Genomic DNA, 25,198 nt, shown 5'->3' with positions numbered 1-25,198 from the left:
TATTCCTCCTGTAACTGCTGAAATATGATACATTGTATTGTTTATATTGTCTGTATATGTCCCTACTTAATTGTAAAATGCTGCGGAATATGTTGGCGCTATATAAATAAAAATTATTATTCTTATTATATCAACATACCATAAAATGGGTTTGGGTACCATAGCTACCAGCATGATTCTTTTTATATCCTTATATATAAGGCTTGTCCATGGATTACCTAACAAATACATGAGAACAAGATACCTATAAGCTTACTCGGGCTCTACAAAGTTAGACCTTTTGCTAAAATTTTTCGAGAATTATCGCTTACATAATTGTAATCACTTTCCAGACAGAATTTTCATTTGTACCCCCCAAAAAATGTAATCTAATCGATTGACCAGTACTCACATGTAAATGGCAATTCATTTTGAAAATTACATACGATTAAACAAAACATTACAGCGACCCCGTGAGAAAACCTAAGTGCTACAAAGCCTTCAGGTGACCTGACACAGTCCTTAGCTTAAACCCTTACAATGGGCTTTCAGGATGTGCTTTGTTTCTCAAAACTGTATTATTATCTCATAAAGACTATTAAAATCCTCAAATATCCCAAGATACATTTCACAAAAAAACATATTTACTTTTAAATGTGTATTTTTCCTAAAACATATTTTATTAGCCGTAGTTCCAAGTCATTCTTACTTTTACTGCCCTACGAACTTCCCTTTCTCTGATTGCTACGATGTCAAAATTTAATGGAATAAATGCATTCTACAAATATATACTTGCTCTTTATCCTAGATGACGGTAATGAAACCATTCACTAAATCTACTTCAGTATAAAGATATAAAATTATGTTTTTATCTGGTAGTGAAATAACGCACAAAGAAAAGTGGAAAGTGAAAATGGTTGATCTTGCATGAGCTATTCAGTAATTTTGTTCTATTGTTCCCAGATGTGCTATAAGTATAGGAAAGCAAGAAATAGCTGTCTGAAATTTTAATATTTTGTAAAATACTGAATCAATTTTAATTGAGGTCTTAAAGCAGAAGGTCAAGAGCTGATTGTCAGTTTGAAAACATTTGATGGGGTCTACTTTGAACAAAGATGGAAAAACAATTTTATTTAGCCATAAGGTCTATTACTGTTATATAATTTATCATGAATATATCATTTGCTAAGTAATATGATGGGATTATTTATGTTATACTATGAATAAATAACGGTGAGATGTAAATAACACTAGATCATTATAATGGAAATAAAATATTGCACATTACATTGGAAAATACCACAGCAGCAGAAAAAAATGACAAGACAGCCATCTAGTGTAAGACTACGTGGATAACACTATTGTACTAAAAGAATCAAGGAACTTAGCAGTTTTCTAAGTGAAGTAAATACAAAAGTAAATGAACAACGCGATAACAGGTAAGTAAATAGTACTAGATGGTGTCTGATACTAGGTATGGAAAATACATCTAGTTCTGAGAATTTGACATATTGGTTATTAGATGTAATAATGGGATGTTTAATAAGTGAAGGTCTCAAATCTTGCAGTTGATGCTTAAAGTAGATTAACTAAGACTTGATGAAGTTGTATATAAGTGGAGAGTAGGGAACTATAGTGGTAGACTATAATCATTTTTATTACTTTTAACTATACTAATATACTGCAGTGTTGATTAACTTTACTGTATGGTAAGCAAATGTAAATTTTGGAATCTATATTTCTCATTGTTATTCTTCCTATGCTCGGTAAAAGGAGAGAAAACATTTTGCCGCATGTAGGAAACTGCCGTCAGGCAGGGAAGCTGCTGCTTATGAATCTTGTTTTTCATCATAACATTATCACTTAGTACCTGTGATTTATGTGTTTTTTTATTCTGCCTGTTTAACATTCATGGATTGAGAAATCTAGATATTGTGGATATTCATGTCTTAAAGAAGCACTCCCATCAAAGTTTTTATTCTCTTAATATATTGCAGTCCTCATATTATTAAATGCCTCGTACTTACAATTGCTCATTTTGTCTTTGTACCGAGATAATCCTTCTCTTTTTTTTTTTGCTCTATTTAGAAACAGGAAGTCTCTTGTCCCCACATTTAACATTCTCCTCTTCAACCCCTGACCCAGCTGCTCCCTCCACCTCATGCCAGGCACTTTTGCAGTGACTCATAAGTCATGCAGGGAAAATTGACTTTCTGTTGCTATAAAGAACTTAGAAGTCAGCTTTGTGATGATCAGGTGATGTTCTAGAAAAACAGAAGAATTAGCTGGGTAGAAAGGCAAAATGAGCGATTGTAACTACACAGTGCTATATAATATGATGACTGCAATATATTAAGAGGATAATAACTTTGAAAGGAGGAGGAGTGCTCTTTAATGAGCTGAGCTGAAAGAGGCACCAAAAACAAGTCTTAGAAAATGTCTCAGTTGCTTCTTGCTGTCAACTGATGGTTCAATGGAAGCTTGTCGACTGATTGATATTTTATTTCTATTTATAACTTGTTCTACAATTGCAGTAGAGATACATGATATTAATAAATTGGGCAAAGCATTCTCTTGTTTTTTTCAGAATACAAATACACAATTATTAAAAAGTGTCTCCATCTATAAGGAAAAATGTCTGTATTGTTTTAAATAAACAATCTCTTTATTCTAAACATGATCGACACATTTGCCATTTCTTCGACAACACGTGGTTGTATCTACCCCATTCATAGTGAACACATAAGATTTCATGTGCATAATTGCTAATCCGACCTGTCATATAACATAGGAAGAACAGATATGGTATTGCAAGGTGCCTGTGATATACTGAGATTTGTCTCCTGAGTTTAACACTAGTGTAAACTCAAGTACAAGTGTTCATCGCAGCTCTAAGACTTGGGTGATTGGAAAAGCTTGGCTTTGAGGAGAATTATTATTATTATTTATTATTATAGCGCCATTTATTCCATGGCACTTTACATGTGAAAAAAGGGGTATACATACAAGAACAATTACAATAATCTTGAACACAATGTGACAGTGACTGGTACAGGAGAAGCGAGGACCCTGCCAGAGAGGGCTCACAATCTACAAGGGATGGGTGAGAATACAGTAGGTGAGGGTAGAGCTGGTCGTGCAGCGGTGGTTACTGCAGGTTGTAGGCTTGTCGGAAGAGGTGGGTCTTCAGGCTCTTTTTGAAGGTTTCCATGGTCGACGAGAGTCTGATGTGTTGGGGTAGAGAGTTCCAGAGAAGAGGGGAAGCACGGGAGAAATCTAGTATGCGATTGTGGGAGGAGGAGATTAGAGGGGAGTAGAGAAGAAGGTCTTGTGAGGATCGGAGGTTGCGTGCTGGTATGTAGCGGGAGAGTAGGTCAGAGATATATGGAGGAGATAGGTTGTGAATGGCTTTGTATGTCATGGTTAGGGTTTTGAACTGGAGTCTCTGGGCAATGGGGAGCCAGTGAATAGATTGACAGAGAGGAGAGGCCGGGGAATAGCGGGGGGACAGGTGGATTAGTCAGGCAGCAGAGTTTAGGATGGATTGGAGGGGTGCAAGAGTGTTGGAAGGGAGGCCACAGAGCAGGAGGTTGCAGTAGTCAAGGCGGGAGATGATGAGGGTGTGCACTAGTGTTTCTGCAGATTCATGGTTGAGGAATGTGCGGATCAAGGAGATATTTTTGAGTTGGAGTCGGCAGGAAGTGGAAAAGGCTTGGATGTGTGTTTTGAAGGAGAGTCCAGGGTTACCCCAAGGCAGTGAGCTTGATGGACTGGGGAGAGTGGGCAGCCATTGACTATGATGGATAGGTCAGTTGGGGGGGTTGAATGAGATGGCGGAAAGATGATGAATTCTGTTTTGTCCATGTTAAGTTTTAGAAATCTAGCAGAGAAGAAGGATGAAATAGCAGACAGACATTGTGGGATTTTGGTTAGTAAGGAGGTGATATCAGGTCTAGAGAAGTAGATCTGTGTGTCGTCAGCATAGAGGTGATAATGAAAGCCATGTGACTCTATGAGCTGTCCCAGGCCTAAGGTGAAGATGGAGAAGAGCAGGGGTCCTAGAACTGAAGCTTGGGGGACACCGACAGATAGGGGGTGAGATGAGGAGGTGGTCTGTGAGTGAGAGACACTGAATGTCCTGTCTGTTAGCTATGAGGAGATCCAGGATAGGGCCAAGTCTGTGATGCCGAGAGATGAGAGAGTCTGCAGTAAGAGGGAATGGTCCACTGTGTCGAAGGCAGATGACAGGTTTAGGAGGAGGAGGACAGAATAGTGTCGCTTAGATTTGGCGGTTAGTAGGTCGTTGGTAACTTTGGTCAGTGCAGTTTCAGTAGAATGGTGCGGTCGGAAACCAGATTGTAGGCGGTCGAAGAGGGAGCAGGAGGAGAGGTGGGAGGACAGCTCAGAATGGACATGTTGTTCCAGTAGTTTTGAGGCATAGGGGAGATGTGATATGGGGCGATAGCTAGTCAGAGAGGATGGGTCAAGGGAGGGCTTTTTGAGGAGGGTGTGATTGAGGCATGTTTGAAGCATGAGGGTAAGACACCAGTTGTTAGTGACAGGTTGAAGAGGTGGGCTAGGGCTGGGATGAAGATAGTGGTAAGGTTTGGGATGAGGTGGGACAGGATTGGGTCAAGTTTGCAGGTGGTGAGGTGTGATTTGGAGAGTAAAGAGGAAAGTTGATCTTCAGAAATGGTGGAGAAGGTGGTTTTGGAGGAAAAGGGTTGAGTAGGTGTGAGGAGGGGCTGTGGGGACTTTAGGCAAAAGCTTTGTCTGATGGTGTCAATCTTCTGTTTGAAGAATGAGGCAAAGTCTTCGGCTGAAATAAGAGGAGAGGAAGGAGGCACTGGGGGATGGAGGAGAGAACTGAAGGTGTTGAATAGTTGTTTGGGGTTGTGAGACAGGGAGGAAATGAGAGATGAGAAGTATGTTTGTTTTGCTGCAGTGAGTGTGGACTTGAATGTAGTGAGGGTCTGTTTGAAGTGCTCATTGGAGTGGGACCTTTTCCATCTACGCTCAGCAACCCTGGAGGCCCGTCGCAGTTCTTTAGTTAGGCTGGTGTGCCAGGGTTGTCTGTTGATTGTGCGAGCTTCGGTATTTGTCAGGGGGGCGACCAAATCGAGAGCTGCAGCTGTTGTGGTGTTGTATAAAGTGGCAGCAACATCTGCATCATGTAAGGAACTAATGTCTGTAAGAGGGAGAAGGGATTCAGAGAGTGAGTGTAGGTCAAGGTGTTTGAGATTTCTGCGAGGGTATGCAAGTTTGTGGAGTGGGGATTGTTGCCCCGGGGAGGAGAGAGAAGAGAATGTAAGTAGGTTGTGGTCAGAGAGAGGGCGAGGTGAGTTAGAGAGGTTAGATAGGGAACAGAGGCGGGTGAAGATGAGGTCCAGCGTGTGGCCGTCTTGGCATCTGATTGGTCTGGGTTTCACAAGAGCGCAGCATTGCCATGTCACTGACATGAATCTATATTAGACTGGTTAAAAAGAGACTTTTCTGGCCTTTAACAGAGTATATTTGAAGCCTTATTGACATGAACTGGCATGCAGTTAGAGTACCTATGTTTAGGAGTGGTGTTGCCAAGCCAGGCAATGTGATGACATGGAGTTATACAGGAGGCCATTAGTACTAACCACAGCAGGAGAAGGTGTAAGGAGCTACAAATGAAGCAGAAGACATCTAGTCTGGCCAACCACATATGACTCAGAGCTATTAGGATGAAACTGGTACTACATACAGACTTTTAGGTGTTTTTACTACTTCCTGATGCCCTTAAAACAGGATAACGGAGTTAGGCCATGTTCACACAGCACTATTTTGGTCAGCATTTTGTATCAGTATTTTTGGGCCAAAATCAGGTGTTGAACAATCAGGGGGAAAGTATAATACAAAGACGTGAACACTTCTGCTTTTTTCTCACCCACTACACATTCGACTAGAAGGTGTGGCCTCGCTCAATACAAGTGTATGGAGCGTGAGGCCACTCCCATTGGCCGGGGGAATGTATAATGCATATATACCCTCTGGTCCCGGGTGTGAAACCGGTGAATCCCTGCAGTACACAGTGCGTGCGCTGTGGGGATTCATAAGACTGCAGTCACACAGAGTGACTGTAGACTTATCACTTTTGACCGGACAACCCCTTTAAGTTGATAGGCATGAATACTATCAATGACTTACTTAAAGTATGTAAATTATATAGTTTGAGCACCAGGTCTAACAACCCATAACAACGTTTCTGATAAGGTGAAAAACTACTGAAGTAGCTTATTCTAAACTTTACTTGACAATTGGGCTAAAACAAAACCCCTTCAATCAGATGATTAGACCTACTATCTCAGGTGTAATATTGATAGAAGAGATAGCATATTTTTATGTTTAATCAAATAAAATATCTCTTGCATACAAATAGAGTATTAGAATGATCTTAGTCTTGACCTTGGGTGTATTTATATATGGTAATTAAGTCACTTTTCTAAACTAAACATTACCTTCACTGTCAGCTGTGTATTTCATCAGAGAAGACTTTGAAAGTAAATCACAAGACATTAGTTGTTTGTCTAATAGGACCTGCCTGTCACCATCTTGAAACAGTTCTACAATGATAAGGAGATCAGTTCCTTCAGAATTTATATTGTATTTACTCTGCTATAAATAAAGAATTCCATTGTGACTAGACATATATGACTTCAATGGCAAAATTGTGAATCTGCCTTTAGCCTTTGTAGACTAGACTATTACATAGTCATAAGCCAACACAGAGTTTGTTTTACCTTTAGCCAGCACCCAACAGGGTAGAAACCAATTGTGCTTGAAATGTATGCAGAGATATTTTCCTATTATGTCTCTCAACATGCAGCTAGGAGTTTCTTAGTGCTTCCCTTTCCAGGTAATAACCCTGTTGGTTAACCGCAAGCTGATATTTTTATCCACATTTGACTCATGTGAATGCATGGCTGATGTCACTGATTAATAATTGATGATTCTATACATAATGCACCTACACTTTGTACATAGGTAGGCTATGTGATAGACTAACCCATTGTTAATATTTTATCTATCTCTGCATTAAGAAAATCCCCAGAAGAGTCTCCTGCAAGAGCAGACAATAGCATTAGTGTCCAGAATACTGCGTACATAATAGGCCTATTTGTGATGGGAGCGAGATGGCCTCGGAATGAAACGCTATGAAATTTTTAAATATGATTGTACAATTTATACTTTTTACATTTTGTACTCTAATCCATCATAATCCATTGATTGCATGCTGTAATGACTACATCCCACAAAAATATTGTAACATACAGTACAGACCAAAAGTTTGGACACACCTTCTCATTTAAAGATTTTTCTGCATTTTCATGACTATGAAAATTGTACATTCACACTGAAGGCATCAAAACTATGAATTAACACAAGTGGAATTATATACTTAACAAAAAAGTGTGAAACAACTGAAAATATGTCTTATATTCTAGGTTCTTCAAAGTAGCCACCTTTTGCTTTGATGACTGCTTTGCACACTCTTGGCATTCTCTTGATGAGCTTCAAGTGGTAGTCACCGGAAATGGTTTTCACTTCACAGGTGTGCCCTGTCAGGTTTAATAAGTGAGATTTCTTACCTTATAAATGGGGTTGGGACCATCAGTTGTGTTGTGCAGAAGTCTGGTGGATACACAGCTGATAGTCCTACTGAATAGACTGTTAGAATTTGTATTATGGCAAGAAAAAAGCAGCTAAGTAAAGAAAAACGAGTGGCCATCATTACTTTAAGAAATGAAGGTCAGTCAGTCCGAAAAATTGGGAAAACTTTGAAAGTGTCCCCAAGTGCAGTTGCAAAAACCATCAAGCGCTACAAAGAAACTGGCTCACATGAGGACCGCCCCAGGAAAGAAATACCAAGAGTCACCTCTGCTTCTGAGGATAAGTTTATCTGAGTCACCAGCCTCAGAAATTGCAGGTTAACAGCAGCTCAGATTAGAGACCAGGTCAATGCCACACAGAGTTCTAGCAGCAGACACATCTCTTCAACAAGTGTTAAGAGGAGACTTTGTGCAGCAGGCCTTCATGGTAAAATAGCTGCTAGGAAACCACTGCTAAGGACAGGCAACAAGCAGAAGAGACTTGTTTAGGCTAAAGAACACAAGGAATAGACATTAGACCAGTGGAAATCTGTGCTTTGGTCTGATGAGTCCAAATTTGAGATCTTTGGTTCCAACCACCGTGTCTTTGTGCGACGCAGAAAAGGTGAACGGATGGACTCTACATGCCTGGTTCCCACCGTGAAGCATGGAGGAGGCGGTGTGATGGTGTGGGGGTGCTTTGCTGGTGACACTGTTGGGGATCTATTCAAAATTGAAGGCATACTGAACCAGCATGGCTACCACAGCATCTTGCAGTGGCATACTATGCCATCCGATTTGCGTTTAGTTGGACCATCATTTATTTTTCAACAGGGCAATGACCACAAACACACCTCCAGGCTGTGTAAGGGCTATTTTACCAAGAAAGAGAGTGATGGGGTGCTACGCCAGATGACCTGGCCTCCACAGTCACCAGACCCGAACCCAATCGAGATGGTTTGGGGTGAGCTGGACTGCAGAGTGAAGGCAAAAGGGCCAACAAGTGCTAAGCATCTCTGGGAACTCCTTCAAGATTGTTGGAATACCATTTCCGGTGACTACCACTTGAAGCTCATCAAGAGAATGCCAAGAGTGTGCAAAGCAGTCATCAAAGCAAAAGGTGGCTACTTTGAAGAACCTAGAATATAAGACATATTTTCAGTTGTTTCACACTTTTTTGTTAAGTATATAATTCCACATGTGTTAATTCATAGTTTTGATGCCTTCAGTGTGAATGTACAATTTTCATAGTCATGAAAATGCAGAAAAATATTTAAATGAGAAGGTGTGTCCAAACTTTTGGTCTGTACTGTGTATTCTCTTAAAGTGTTAGATATATTTCCACAATCACACAGTTTTAAGAAAGATTTCTAAGCGGTAAAAGTGATACTTTGCCTGTCTCTTTTTATCATAAATTATATTCCTATCATTTTGTGCCGCCAACCTATTATTTCTAAAATTATTTATAATCTTGAAACATGAAGAAAACATATTTATTGACAGCTCTGCATATTAGTACTGCATTGCTTAATTGTAGAAGGGAATATTAACAACACTTAATGGAAAGTTTTAGTATGAGCCTTTAAATGTCTCAAACTTAGGGTGTCACTTTAAAACTCGTCAGATTCTTTTTATTCAGTTTTCAAACTAATTTAATGTCTTGCAAAGCCTCTCTCTAGGTGATAAATAGATGTGATGTCAGCTCTTTCGTGTATCTCAGATTCATTAGCTTTGAGTAAAGTAATTATTCTAGAAGCATCATATTTGAATCTCTGTAATGTATTCCAATTCTTTAGTAAAACTGTCCATTTATTCTATTTAAGATAGCTTTATTCTGTCTATGAATATCAACTACATACTTTGCTTTTTAACTATTATTTTGCCATTCTTTTATGTTATATACATGTTAGACTCATTTAATAGTTTGAGTATTACTGTAGAGATGAGCAGATTGATCCACGGAAGGTCAAGTTTGAATCGAATTTCCTGAAATTTACATTTTCCACACAAATTTGAACTATTAAGATTAAGATTCAATTAATGAATCTCTGTCCCTCCCTCTCTTTTCTAATACTGAGATATCTGCAAACTTATTTTCTGAAAATCACATTTTTTGTAAAATTTAGAGAAGCCGACGAAATTGAATTTGAAAGAATCTTTTCATCTGTATGGAGTATACATTTATAATATATTTGAATAAAAAAAAAATGCTGTATTTCAAATAATTGAAAATATTTGTTTATGTCAGAAATATATTAACACTATAAATATACAAACAAATAGCAAAGGGATAATAATGTATTTGCTGGACCAATTCTTTTGTGTCCAACGAATAAACAACTGAATATTCCAGATTTATTTTTAGTTCTCAGCAGTGTGAGAAACATCACTAGTTTATCATGGTTTAAAGTTTTCTTTATATACACTGAAATCTATCTGTCATGCAAAAAGGGCAGCACTCCAAGATTCAAGTAAAAAGAAAAAGTTGTGCCTTTATTAAGCCATATGGTTACAGCAACGTTGCTGTAATCACATGGCTTAAAAAAGGCACAACTTTTACTTTATATTTGAATCTTGGAGTGCTGCCCTTTTTGCATCATTGATAGATGTGGATTTGATTGAAGTCCCTGGATTTGCACCATTTACTACTACTACTACGCTGCTTCAGCTTTCCTCTATCTATCTATCTATCTATCTATCTATCTACTGTATCTATCTATCTATCCCATATCTATGTATCTATTATCTATTTATGTATCTATCTATCTATCTATCTATCTAATAAATAAAGGAAGGTAGCACTCCAATTAGTTGCAAAAAGGATAAGTGGACTTTATCCAGCCTATGTGGCGTGGTGCCGTTTCGGTTACACAGAACCTTTATCAACTTTGCACAACTTGATAAAGGTTCAAGCTTGATAAAGGTTCTGTGTAACCGAAATGTTGCCATACCACATGGGCTGAATAAAGTCCACTTTTTCTTTTTTCAACTAACTGGAATGCTGCCTTCTTTCATTTTTTGGTATACAATTTACAACTCTATTGTTTTGGAGGCCTTACACCCACCAATTTTTTCTTGCTATTGTGCTGCTTCATTATCTTATTTATATATTTTATCTGTCTATCTATCTATCTATCTATCAATCTATCTATATTTTATATCCTGATTATGTATCCTTTTCTAAAAGAGAATACTTACTATTCTATTGAAGTCTACAATACCACCCCTACCCAAAAAAAATCCCACAACTGCAAAAAATTGGCTAAGAAACATTTAAACACAACATAATCAGCAACTACTTGCATTTACTGATACAGAGAATTGTTGTCCTTTTATTCCAGGTACTCAATAAAAGGAAAACAGCTCACATTTAACCAACTATGTACATTGACACCACAAAATAAATTGTGTTTAATGTAGTAGCAATGTTTAATTGTACAAATTCTTTTTTAAACACAATTTAAGAAACTTTACAAAATTAATAAAAATGGCTCCTGCCTGGACAAAGAAGAATCCTCATATAAGATCACTTGACTTATTTATTTTGATAAAATAAAAGTCATAAGTCATATTAAGCCAAGACAAAAAGTTAAGGTTAGTAGCATAATTTCTCTACAATTGAAGCCTTAGTCTATTAAATATTAATTGAATGTAGCCAAAATTATTAAATGTTGCACAGCTATTTAATCTCCTGAAACATGCACATTTTATTCATCTGGCTTACTTTTCTAGGAAGTAATATGATTGGAAAGGTAAGTTTCAACTTTTACCAATCTATTTTCCACTAGACCTTGGGAAATGTAGATCAAGAGTTTATGCTTAACATTACAATATGCTCATTTTAATCTGTTTCCATTAAAGGTGAATCAAATAAAACCCTTTAGGAAATTAATGCTTTTGCTTTTCTTTACAAAAAATGTCCAAATTTAGTGCCTGGACCTGAAGTGACAACATACCTCTTATGAACAGGTGAAAAAGAAAATGAGTAGGATTTTGTTTTATTTCCCATCACATGGTAAGTTAAAGACGCTATCCACTACCCTAAATGAATTACTAGTTTTTGCAATAAAATCCCATATACATTTTCTGCCAATTTTCATTTTGTTTTATGACTTTCGGCTTCACTTCCTGGCATTAGCCCTGTGTCACAGCAATCACTTCCTCCTTAGAATCCTCTGCTCCCTTCTGACTACATTTCCCATCATACCTTTTGCTGGGCTTTAAGCCAGCAGTAAGCACTCCTCATGTAACCCTCACCACCCTTTCTCGGCATTATACACAGCTTCAGCATAACATCCTGTCCAGGACACTGCATCAGGCAAGTCACTGATACAGTGCATAGAAGAAACACAAAGCACCAGAATACCAGCGCTGGCAAGAAAAATTATCCATTTTTCCTTTTCCACCCTTTTAACTTAAATATTAAAATACGATTTACTATCTAGTGTCCCCAAGACTTTTTTTTTATTCATGAAAAAATTTCAAATTCATATTACTGTATATTTCATGGACAATCCCCCTCACACTGAAATAGACTTTGAATTTTATTTATTTTTTAGGTCTGGTATTATAATCTTGAACATTGGTCTTTTTAAAATATTGTAACAAACCAAAGCCTGCGTTATAGTTTTTATGCTGCTCTGGAAAAGTTATAGCTTCATTTGGGATTAGTTGTTATAGGTAACAAGATCAGGATAAATACAATCTCATTAATTGGGACTGTTCTATTACACTTATGGCCAATACTACCATTTATGAAGAATGGAGTGTACATCATCATAACATCATCATGCATATGGAATATTTCTGAGCATGTTACTATTTTTTTCAAGTGTTTTATTACTAGTTATTATATGTTATCATGTATACAATTGTATACATATATGTCTAACCATAGCAAGTGATGACATATAATTGGAATCAGCATTGATTGCTAAAATAAAGGGGCTGTGATGTTTTGTAGAGCGCCTTTTCTATGCACACCACCACCATTGTTTTGACAGGTGCTGAAACTGAGCCCCATTTATTGGATTGTGGCATAGTGACCTGCACATGCAGTGGTGTTCTAGAAAGAGGCCTTGTCCCCTTCATGATTGATGGCAGTCCTTGTGGTTGGAGCAAGCATTGATAGCATATCCTAGTAATATCCTGTAACTTGCAAAGACTACACTTTAAGCACACATATATCTGCTTGGTGAGATAATGTAATATATTCTTCACAATAATTTACAGAGATATAGAAAGACCTTAAATTACTAATGTAGAGAAATGATGTAAAGAAAAAAATATTTTTTACATCTCCTACAATATTTTGTAACCAATAATTTAAATCTGTCTTCAAATTGTTACATTCTGGCATAATCAGACATTGTGTACATTATTCAGCTTTATTTCACTTTGTTATTCTTCATTTTAAAATGGCAGGGTATTACCATTGTAAATGCCTATTAGGTTTTCAGTGTCATTCATTTTACCTGTTTACATCTAAACGTATGCAATATTTGCAGTAGACTGGAAGATTTACATCAATTTCAAAGACAAATATTCTACAATCCATAAAGAAAATGCAAACTGCTTATGCAGCAGAGGGAACACTAGGTGGCTTCAATTGCTGTATAGATCTCTAGCAAAAAGCCACTGGGATTTAAATACAATTTACATTCATACGCAAATCCAAATACAATTTTAATAAGTAAATTAGAATAAGACAAATTTCATGGCATAATTTCTATTCTGAAGGATTGAATTCATAATTAAAATAAATTACCCAATATTTTAGTTTCTTAAACTTTTTTTCTGACTTTTAAATGTAATTTTAATAATATATAATTTTTTGTTTATTAGCCCAAGACTTATTTATTCTGAAGAGAAGAGTCCAAACCCAAACCATTATTTATTGGTAATCCTTTACCTTAAATTATGTATAGTTATGCATCTATAACTTTTGCCCAGTTAGCCCTGAACTTCTTTGGGTTAATGCTTAGCTTCTGTTATTTCCTAGATTACCATTGAATCCTTGGGTGGGCAGATGCTTTGACAAAATAATAGGATCCAAAAGTCCATTAGAAGACAACTACATTGGAGTAGACTTTGATCATTTGCCAGTGGGGTCTATTTCTTAGGGGTTGAGTCGCAAAAATACTACACCTTGTGCACAATTCTTAGGTAATGTGTATTTTTGATGATTAATTTTATAATTGAACAACTACAGTGCTGTTTGTCAATCCAGAAGATTAATAAACTTGAAACCTGAATGTTTTAGAAAAGTAAAAGAGAGTTTTTTCTTTTTTAGGTGTATATCTATGTGTGCAGAATTATCGGGCAACTATTATTTTGCAGAATTATTGTTCAACTAAATGAAAAATGTAAATGTTCTCATCTCAATTAACTTTCATCTGTTCAAATGAGAATAATAAACAACTCAAAATGTACAAAATGACATTTCTGACATTTCAAATATATATAACTTATGACTGTTATTGAAAAGAATGGCTGTCATATTGGTAACTAATAAATATATATAAATATTTACCAATATAGCAGCCCTCCTTTTCAATAACAACCATAAGTCTTCCATCCATAGGAGTCTGTCAGTTTCTTAGTCAACCAACTTTTGGGCAGCACCAACCACAGCCTCTCAGACACTGCTCAGAGAGGTGTACTGTTTTCCTTCATTATAAATCTCCTGTTTAAGAAGGTCACACAAGTTCTCAATAGGGTTTAGGTCAGGTGAGGAAGGGGCCATATCATTATTTTTCATCTTTAAGGCCCTTACTGGTTAGCCAAGCAAAGGAGTACTACGATGCACGCAATGCATAAAAATCATGGTTTTCTTGAAAGACCTTTTCCTGTACCACTGCTTGATGTGTCTTCTAAAAACTGGTGGTAGGTTTCAGAGTTGATTTTGTACCTATCTCTAACCCAAAAACATCCATCTAGCTAATCTTTAGTAATAACAGCCTATAGCAGTACCCCATCTCCACCTTGTTGACATCTGAGTTGTAGTAGAGGTCTATGCCCATTACAGATCCAGACATGGGCACATCCATCTGGTCTGTCAAACGTCACTCATCTCTTCAGTCCATAAAACCTTTGAAAACTCCATCTCCAGATACTTTTTGGCACAATCTTGACCTTTCAACTTATGTGTCTTGTACAGTGGTGGTCGGGTCCCTTACCTTGCCCATGTCTGGGCCTCCTGGTAGGTTGTAGGTCTGGAATATGACAACACTTGAGAATAATGGGTTCTTGATTGCTTCATGTTTGATGCTTCAGAAATCTTTTGGCTGTTAATGCGCATCTTTTTTCTCAGCATGTTTTTTGTGACCATGTTGACTATTTGCAACAAAACTTTTGATGGTTCTGTGATCATGCTCCAATATTTAAGCAATTTCAAGAGTGCGACATCCCTCTGTAATACTTTTAACAATTTTTGATCTTTTTAAAATCTCTTTTTTGGCCCATTGTGTCTGAGAAAAACGAGCTGCCTAATAATTCTGCACACATTGATAAAGGATGCTCATATACTTAGGCCGCACCCTTCCTCATTACACAAATACACATCACCTGAGATGCTTCATCCAATAAGCAGTCACGTTTATACAATTTGGAATTGGAAAATCTGCATAAAAGCAATGATATGGTCAAAATACTCACTTGCCTAATAATTCTGCACACAGTGCATTGAAGGTTATTGATGATATGTCATGTATGTTCAATGACGAAAATTTTTATATGGCAATTAAAAGTGGATATTCACAAGTGCTGTATAGTTGGAGTGTGAACTGCTACTGTCCCATGTTGTTTTTTAATGTCTACTACTTTTTATCTCAGTATCAGTATCATCAGTAATGACATTTTAGCTAATCGAGGTGTGAGGCAATCTGAAATACTACTTCTGTCCCACAGTCTGTCCAACAGCTCATAGTATTGAGGATGACTGCTGTGTATAGACTACAAACATTTATAGACTACAAACACCTAATACACTAGATTGTCAGGCATGGGTCCTACCTATTGTAGGGCAAACAAGCCTTAATAAATAACCGATAGAGTCAATGGGTAATCTCCTTCCTAGGAGTCTTTAATTCAGAATTAGTACAAACAGACCTAATGAGGAGATTCATAGTTTGGTTCCATATTGCATTACAAACAAAATATTTTTGTATTCATAGTCATATTTAAGTTGTATCTTTGAATAATTGAGATATATGTAAATTTGGCAGCAATGGGTAATGGTGAGGTCAACTGGCACATCATATGTGGGCCTCATTCATTACAAATGTCAGCTTTCCCATAGCAACAAATTACCTCTTTAAGTATGTTCTGAGCAGATGAAAACTGGAACTTGATTGGTTGTTATGAACAACAATGACACTTAGTTTCATGATTCATTTGTGTATTTGCATCTTATGCTTGTATTAATCTTAAGCAATTGCAGAACATAAGTTAATTGGAAGGATACATTATTTTCCTGTGTTTATGTTTTCTATTCCTGATGTCCCTCTCAAGGGCAGACAAAGCATATTAGTATATCCTTTGTAAATCATAGTGAAATAATCAAGCTTGTGTACCGGGAAAAAAATTGGATGACCCATTGAATTAAGCACATTCATGTGCACTAAGTACATTCAGAAGTTGCACTGACACCAATTAATTTATCTATCAGAAAAGAAATCTGTAAGGGATTCCTTGGTTTAGAGATCCCATTTTGAAGACTGTGTGAAGTATTATACCTATATACTCTTTGTCTTTCTGTTAGATATGTTGGTGCTGTCTGGTGGTCTCTGTTGCTGTGTTTCTGTGCCTGTGGGGGATACGGCCTAAAGAAGGAGTGGAGACAGACAGAAGAGGGCCCCTGTGCAAGAACAATATATGGGCCCCTTGCAGTCCAATAGTTTATCATAATGCACAATTCCACCTGTTTTGGAGGTAGAGGTGGCCCCCTTACCTCTTGGGCCCTTGTGCAACTGCACAGGTTGCATCAATCATATGTCCACCCCTTGCCTAGAGGTGCTACAGGGATGTTGGATTGCTTTCTTTGCTCTGCACCTTTTGAACCTTGCCAAGGTAGCACTTAAAAAAGGTTGTAGTGAAGTGGCAAGTGGGCTTATACTATGTTCAAAATGCATGCTAAAATTCTCAATATCAGAGTTAATAGAGGGAATTCCTTATTTAGGACCTCCATCAATTAGCCAGCGTGAAGTGCAGCACCTTCTGGAGGACACATTTTTGTGATGCTTAATGTCCTCCGAGATGGCACTGCAGGGTAATATTAAGCTTTTGCTGCCATGTACACCTGCAGGTTACAGAGGATCACTGATGGTTTCAGCATCTAGACATCCTGCCATCAGCATATTTTCTGGGAACTCTTCCAACAAAAGCAGACTGTCAACAGCTGATAGTCTCCTTAACTTTTATTTTTGAACAATTTAAGAAATGAAGAGTCCATAATAAATGTTTTTTAGCTGTAGATTGTTTAGGCGCTGCTGAACATTTTCAAGGCAGGGTCTCCACATTCCTATATTGATATAGGGTTGTCACTCACTTTAGGTAGTATAACTGGTGGCATGTATTATTGAGAGCCATTAGACGTTCTTGATCAAGCTGCTGGCTAGAAGATAATGGGTAGAAACCAGCACTCGATCGTGGATTACCTGTGTATTTATTGCCTTACTGGTTCAGTTTTTGAGAACAGTGGGTCGTGGATGTAAGAAAACGGACTTACTGTTCTTACACTGTTTTTCTTTCCTTAGAATGAATTAGTTTTTCTTAATGAAAATGAATTACACCTAAGACGGTATGCTTGCACTCAATACATTTTTGCATTTGTACGCATACTGAATCATAAGCCAGATAAAATCCAAACCTTTCTATCTCGCACATACTGGGTGGTCTGCATTTTTGTGTGTAGCTTTTGCTATTGAAGATAAATTATGCCTTCTGGGAACTAGGCCACATCTGAAAAATATGTTGCAAGGGCAAAAAAACTGCAGACTTTTTAACACTATTATTAGAAGATTTCATTCCTTTTGTATACAGTTCATAAAATGCTAACAAAACCACAATTAGGGAAAAGCTGAATAGTATGTTCTTTATGTAGCATAGGCCTCATAAGTGAACATCAAAGCACAAAATCCAAATCCAACAGTGTTGACATTAATCCCTTTCTCTTCTCATACAGACAAAATCTAGATCAATAATGCTGAACCTTGTATAATTAAAGTTCAATAAACCACATTACTTCAGTTAGGCTAGAAAGTCTAAAATGTCCCAGAAAAGTCTAATTCATAATATTGTATTTGTGTAGAATAATTTGCATGCCTGGATGTTATTTAGTTAAATAACTCTGACAAGATAACAGAGCTCTAATCGCACTATAGGTGCTATGAATTACATTAACCTCAATGCAAGTAAATATATAGCTGCAATCTCTTCATCCTGAACAGTGATTGATAGAACAGAAATGATGCTCAGTAGGCCTGAAAGAGTTTCACATGATTTAATAAGGCTGCAGTAAAACAGTAATTTCAAAAGATTAGCAAATCTTTCATTGAAAATAACATAAATGTGCAAAGTTAATACCTGGGGATGGTGTCAAAAAGAGCGGATTATTCTTATAAGGTCTTACCAGTATAAATGACATTCCTGAAGAATGTAATAAAGCATATCCTGTGCCACATACAAAGTGCTGTCAAATACATACAAGACATTTAACAACTTTGTTATGTTTAATTGAGGGCAAAGCATGTTTTCATGTTATGGAAATAGTAGATTCTAGAGTCTCTAGTTCAACTAAATCTGATAACCCAACCTATGCATGTGTATATCTATCTTTCTATTCATATCTATCTATTATCTATTAGCTATCTATCTCACATCTATCTATCTATCTCACATCTATCTATTAACTATCATCTATTATCTATCTATCTACCTATCTATCCATATTGATCTATTATCAATATATCTATCTATTTTGCTCTAAGCAATGGGAATCCTATCACTGGTAAACATAGTCATATTATTATTTTTGTTGTTTAGTATGGCTTCAAAAGTGACGGCATGTAGTAATGTGTGATAACTGACAAATAGCAAATAATCACCAAGGCCAAATTAATTGAAAGATTTTAGCAGAAATAAAAAGTACACTATATTCACCATAATTTGTCCTTGAATACAATAGTTCACAGCATTGAACAAAAATTTATATATGAGTGTGTGTATATACTGTATATACACACAGACACACACACACATATATATATGTATATGTATAAAGAAAGATCCATTGATACTCTACTACTCTGCTAGCAAAGCAATTACATTTATAATCCAAACATTTTATAATCCAAACATCTGTTTGAATAGGATTACTACGAAGATGAAATACTCTATAGTCAGTCATTTAGTCTGTGTGTCTAGCTTTTTAATATATATATGTATATATATATATATATGTATATATATATATATATATATATATATATACACACACACACACACTGTATTTATATATATGACATTTATATCAGTACTGCTAGACAATGGCAAGTTGTGGGTAGTTCTAATTCCTTTCAATAAATACATTTATTTTTCAACTAGGTGTCAGGGATCGCCTTCTCTGTCAGCCAGAGCCCCTAAAAACACCCACAATTCTGTGGGGTGGGCGTCTGTTTGCATTGTACATAGCTTGCCTGCTGTAATGGTGTTGACTTGAGTATACTGACCCACAGTATCATGACTGCGAAATATTGCATAACAGGCAGTGCAGAACTCCTCTAGACTAAGGTGGGAATAAGTCTGTTCAAACTACCCCTAAAATGCTGAGACTACGCTGAAATCAAGGCTGAGAGCCATGTTAGTTGGATATATATTAGACTGGAAGCCCAATGTTAATATCTTACTCATCATATTTAAGAAAATGATAATTAGTATGCACAGCCCTGGCACAGGCTTTGTAGAGTTCAGCTAAAGATATGCATTCAATAAGTACCCCAATATGCAGCACTCCACTAGGGAACTTCTCCCAAGGGAGTGGGGAGGGGGATTTAAACTCACCATATGAAAAGCACATTCAGCTGTTATATCACACACAAAAACGACTTTATCATGCTACATAGAGCAAAGAGCTGAAGGCACCCGTGGGACTGATTCACCGCAAGATCCGGTAGCTGTCTCCCAAGTGTCCTTCTGGATTCCTGACCTACTTTGTGCTATGTATTGCACTGTAGTTGTGAGGATGGAGCATATAACAGTAATGCACCATCTCTCATCCCTAAATCATCTTAAAACCTTCTCATCAGTCTGTATTCTTTGTGTCAATGATTTTTTTTGACTTTTGCTTTGCAAATGCACAATAATTATTGCACTTCATATCATCATATCTGGGGTGCAAAAACTTCATTGGATAGAGATGGGGAGGAAAACTATTTATTCTATGCATGCAAAATCTAGTTTGTACATATCTATCTATCTATCTATCTAATATCTATCTATCTATCTACAGATAGATATAGATCCATATATATATATATAAATCTATATAGATCTATATATATCTACATTTACATACATATCTATCTATAGATATGTATATATCTATAGATATATATATATAGCTATCTATATATCTATCATCTATATATATATTTAGACATATACAAATATTTATATAAACATGTTAGATAGGGAGGGATGTATAATGATATAGTATGTAAATGAAAGCTACACAAAGCTGGATGAAATTAGCAGCAGGAATTTCCAAGGATTAAAAAAAATAATAAAATATTGCTCACCTGCAAGAAACAATGGTGTCATTCTGAGGTTTCCTCTATTCCTGCAGTGCAATCCTTAGGAAATTCAAACTTCGGTACAATTAATTCCACTCCACAATGCAGCCAGCAATATTCCCCATCCAGGATCCCCTCTCCAGTTTTAAAGGTAAAACAATGAGAACAATCCTAGAATTCAGCATCGGTTCAGAGTATCCATTGCTTGATCTTCATGTTCCCAAATCGTAACTACTTGTGTATGTGGGACTTGTGAGCCTCCTCCAGCATGAACACAGCTGGTAATGAGATCTCCCTGTCTTCCCCCATCAATGTGTGATGTGCTTCCTCTAGCTGCCAGGCGTTGTGGTGAAATCACTGTTCCTTTCCTTTCCCTGGTTACTCTATGGAGAAGCAGTGAGAGGAAAAAGCAACGATGAATGTTTTATGGAGCTGGATCAGGGATTGAGAGGTGATGAATGTTTTATGGGATCATGTGGTTTGACGTGAGGGGAATCAGGCTTGATCCGATTTACAAGAGACACACAGAGCAGATGGGAGGGAACGAACAGAGAAAACAGCAAACAAACTGGGATAATGAAACAGTGCAAATCCGAGTTGGTGGAGGGAGCTGTCCATTCAGCACCAGCAGTCTGCAGAGCCAGGGCACTTGCCTCTGTCACTGGCTCCTAAGCAGCTGCAAGCTAACCCTGTACTTAAAAGCTGTCACTAATGAGCAGAGGTTGGAGCAGAATTCAGTGTCACCAGCAAGCCATCAATTTAATACACAGGACTTTATTAGCAGGTGAAAAGTGAGCTATTACCTGGAAGGAGCTGCAGTCAGGTAGAGGAGCTGCTGAGTTCTGTGCAGCAACATTATAGGAGCAGATGTGGCAGAGCTGAATGTCTCAAAAAAAGTCATACTGACTTTGTAACTTCAACTCATTGCCATAGCAAACGTGTGTATTTTGGTAAATTACTAGCATCTTTATTGAGATAAAGGCACCCAAGTTATATCAGTAGCATAAATATTTTCACAATTTCTTCCGGCTCCCCTCCCTTGATCAGCGGTCTGGTCTCCCCTCCCAGTGAAGATCATTATCACATAGTTTATTTGGCAGGTATGTTTTAATCCATTTGCTGTTCCAGGAGCCTTCAGTGCTTAAGTTTACATAGCATTACTGGTCCCCTCTGGCAGAGGAGGGATTAGGATCTTGCAGTGAGGCCGAAATGGGAAATACAAATCAGATTATATTTCTGAGAAATGGAAGGAAATTTATAATTTGAAAGCTCATGTACATATCACAGCTGTCTCAACATCTTCCACGGTGACTTGTAATATTTAACCCCTTCAACTTCATGAAGATAAAAAAAAAAAAGCAAGTCAGAATGTAATTTTGTCTTTGTAGCAGAAAGTTCTGGATAATGAAATGCTATTTTGAAGGACTATTATTTTACAAATGGCAAAAATCAAAATGCTGCTGTCATCATTCTATAATATATAATGTTGTACCACATTGATAAAACCTGCAAATATTACAGATACTCTTGTGTTTTTTTCTGGTTAATTTTGATTGTCCGCCTCTAATACTATGTCACAATATATTTAGAAGAAATGCTCAGCATAGCCTAACCATCAAATTTTTCCACACCGCCACCTGGACCTCCTCCTGTGATGTCTGTGTCTGTCAACAGGCGCCACTGTATTTATTCTGTAGGCAACACCTGGTGATGGAGGAGACATTAGAACCAGAAATTTTGGGTGACACAGGCTCTGTCCAGCCAAAGATGCTATTGTGGCTGGGACCTGTCTTCTTTAGTGTTTACTGTCCAGCTGGAGTAATAATCAGCTCTCTGCTGTGCCTAACGGAACAGCATCATACCCTACTTTAACTCCCAACATACTGCTATGAGTTTCCAGTTACAGTTTGCACTATTTCTGGTACATTTTTTCACCTCAGCCCATGTTATGACTATCCTTCAGCCTGACATTTCTTTTCCTGTCCCTGACTCCCAGGAATTGATTCTGCTTCTTGACCATTCTATGCCAGTCCGCTCTATCAGTCAGCAGCTACTCTGTAGACCAAACCCAGGGGCACCTGTTTAAAGGTGTTGTCCAGGTTTAAGATGAAAGTCTTATAACGTGACTGCAGACTTCTGAATCCTCACAATGTGCACATGACACACTGTCAAGATTTTCTGGTGCTGGCAGTGAGAGTGGTCCGTCCTGTGACTGCAAGCATTTGAATCACATACTTCCTGTCACATTCTGACTAGACATGCTTGTCCTTCACATGTAGTGAACGAGACTGAGCAGGTCTAGTTGGCATGTGACCGTGCTAAAACCGTCCTCAAAGCCAGAAGTTCTGTCCTAGCGTGAGCAGTCGTCGTGCATGTTGTGATGTTGTATCCTTTCCCACACCTGAGCAGAACCCTCCCAAACTTTCTCAGAGCCAAAAGTCCTTGCTCAGTTAGAGAGGACTTTCAATGTGAGCTGCTGGGATCGGAAGAAGTGACGAGCACCAGATGGATGATGGTGAGGAGCAGAGGGGTTGGATAAATGATCAGTCAGGTGAGTATAAGGATTTTTTTTATTTTTTACATATAGCATTTATTATGCTCATGGGTCTATTGAGACCCCAGAGCATAATAAGTGACATTAAATTCACTGAGAATAACTTCTGTATAAACTGTACAAACAGGCGAATTAGAATTTTGCCTGATCTGCTCATCTCTAATTGTAACCAAGCAAAACCGAAAAGTCAGGCCCAGGTCTTTCTCAGTCATGGTCTATTGTGAGGCCTGCTGGCACATAGCGAGAGGAATTAGTAGAGTTAGGGACCATCCTGATTGGGTGAACTTTGTTGCTGTGGGATGGTGTGGAGACACAGGGGTCAGTGGGTGCTCTCGTCTGCTGGTCCGAGACTGTATGGATCAGGGTTTATCCTACTGAATGCTCGCTCTCCTTTCCTGTGGGCATAATACTACTCAAACAACACAAGGTGAGGGTAAAACAGTATGGCAATACTTTATTCAACCTATAAACAGACAAAAAACATATAGAGTAGTCCCAGCAAATACCCAATATGGTGCAAATTACAGAGTCTCAACCTACCACTGACTTGCCGGGATTAGAGCAACTGTGACTTTGGGGCTTCCAGGGCCAACTACCCCCACCAGTGGCACCCTAGTTTTGGTTGCCACCCCTCAGAGAGGAGGTAACGACAAGTTTAGGAAGCTGACAGTCCATTGAGGCACGCGGTCACCTGGCTTCTCCGAATGTCTCCATGGGGCCAGTTGACCGGTGGGTCCCAATCCTGGCTTCCCCAAATGTCTCCATGGATTCAGTGATGGTCAATGGTGCAGATCTGTATTCTTTCAGAAACGGCCATGGTCCTTAAGGCTGGCATCCTGTAGAATGTCAAATCTGTGTCCCTCTTGATGGAGCCATGGAGTCCTGGCAGCTGTCCTGTAGAGGGTTCGTAGCTTTGGTTTTGTAAAGTCCCCTGTTAGAGAGGCAGATCTCCCTTTATAGTTCATAGCTCTTATTCAGACATTTTTCCACAGGATTGGGGTAAGGTGGAAGTGGCTCTTCTCTCATTGTTAGAGTATTTAATCAATTTCCATATTCTGTCCACCTCTGTTTTGCAGGTAAACAAACTGTATGGCCTGGTACAATGTGTAATCAACATATTAGCAAACATAGATTGTTCAATGACCCTGCACCCCTGTCTTGCAAAGATAACAGACAATAACTTGTAGGAGCTGATACAAGAGGTAAACAGCAGTCATTCAGCAATTTCACAAACATCAATTCTAGTGACAAAATTCAGACTCATATGACAATAGTCTATGTGTCTTTACCAACGGAAGAAAAACACATAAATTCAATAGTCAAAGTTCAGACAATAGCCTATGCCTCCTGGCCTACTAAAAATACATGTCTGGATAATTAGGATTAAATGCTGTGTCATCACAGATGGCTTTCATGATTTTTTTGTCAGTCAATAGCCATAGTATGAATGTGCACCTACATATTACACTTTTACCACTGCTTGTGCTTATGTTTTCAGTTTTGTTTTATTATTTTGTACTCAGTAAATTTGAGGATGTGGCCCTTTCCTCATTTAGGCTGTATATATTACATATTCAGCTTTCCATATTTACAGTCCTGCTCATCATTATTATCACCCATGAAGTTTAAATACATAATGTGGAATATCTCCTGACAAAAATGAATCAAGTGAGACAGTTTTTTTGTATAGAGCACTCGTGTTAAATACAAAAGAGAAATTGATAAACAATAATTTAAAACAAAAAACAATGGTAGGGAAAATTAGAAAAACCCAAAGCTTGCTGTGTCACTGGAATTGGCACCCTTTACATTAATTTAGTATGGAAACATATTTTGACTCGCCTGTGGTAAATCACAAAAGAGATTCACCTGTGATTGTCGGTGCCCATCTGACATGAATTAGCCAATGAATGATGACTTCAGTGTTTTAAAAGGCCACATGGTAGTCCCTGTTCCTTTTTTTATAATGGTGCAGACAAAGGGTAAAAGGCCATCTACAAAGACCTTGGTATCCCTGTTTCAGCAGTGCACAATGTTATTAAGAAGTTTGCCAAGCATGGAACCATCAAGAACCTCCCTGGACTTGGGGGACAGAGGACAATTGACAAGAGAAGTCGAAGGTTGGTGCAAATGGAGGAAAAAAAACAAGTCAAACATCCAAAGACCTGACTGCCAACCTGAAACAGTCTGGGGTCATGGTTTCAACAAGTACCATACACCGCACACTAAACCAAGCAGAGCTTTATGGGCAGAGG

General features: G+C 37.8%; 1 protein-coding gene across 2 annotated transcripts in view; it reads right to left on the bottom strand.

Annotated features, from left to right (window-relative positions):
• The window catches only part of RTN4R (reticulon 4 receptor), a 389,627-nt gene extending 368,347 nt beyond the window's left edge, over positions 1–21,280 (bottom strand). The window contains exons 1-2 of one of the 2 annotated variants that reach the window (XM_073673312.1): positions 21,193–21,280; positions 20,396–20,772 (exon numbers count right to left, since the gene is read on the bottom strand). The gene's annotated coding sequence lies outside the window, so the exon portion shown is untranslated. The remainder of the gene's footprint in view (positions 1–20,395; positions 20,773–21,192) is intronic. The other variant, XM_073673319.1, reaches the window with a different exon arrangement.
• Positions 21,281–25,198: the final 3,918 nt, after the last annotated feature.

The sequence above is a fragment of the Phyllobates terribilis genome, unplaced genomic scaffold, assembly GCF_046119375.1.
Source record: "Phyllobates terribilis strain yellow unplaced genomic scaffold, ASM4611937v1 Scaffold_1__5_contigs__length_1240528914, whole genome shotgun sequence".
NCBI lineage: Eukaryota > Metazoa > Chordata > Amphibia > Anura > Dendrobatidae > Phyllobates > Phyllobates terribilis.
The sequence above is the reverse complement of the archived record's forward strand: the minus strand, read 5'-3'. Positions and strand labels throughout refer to the sequence as shown.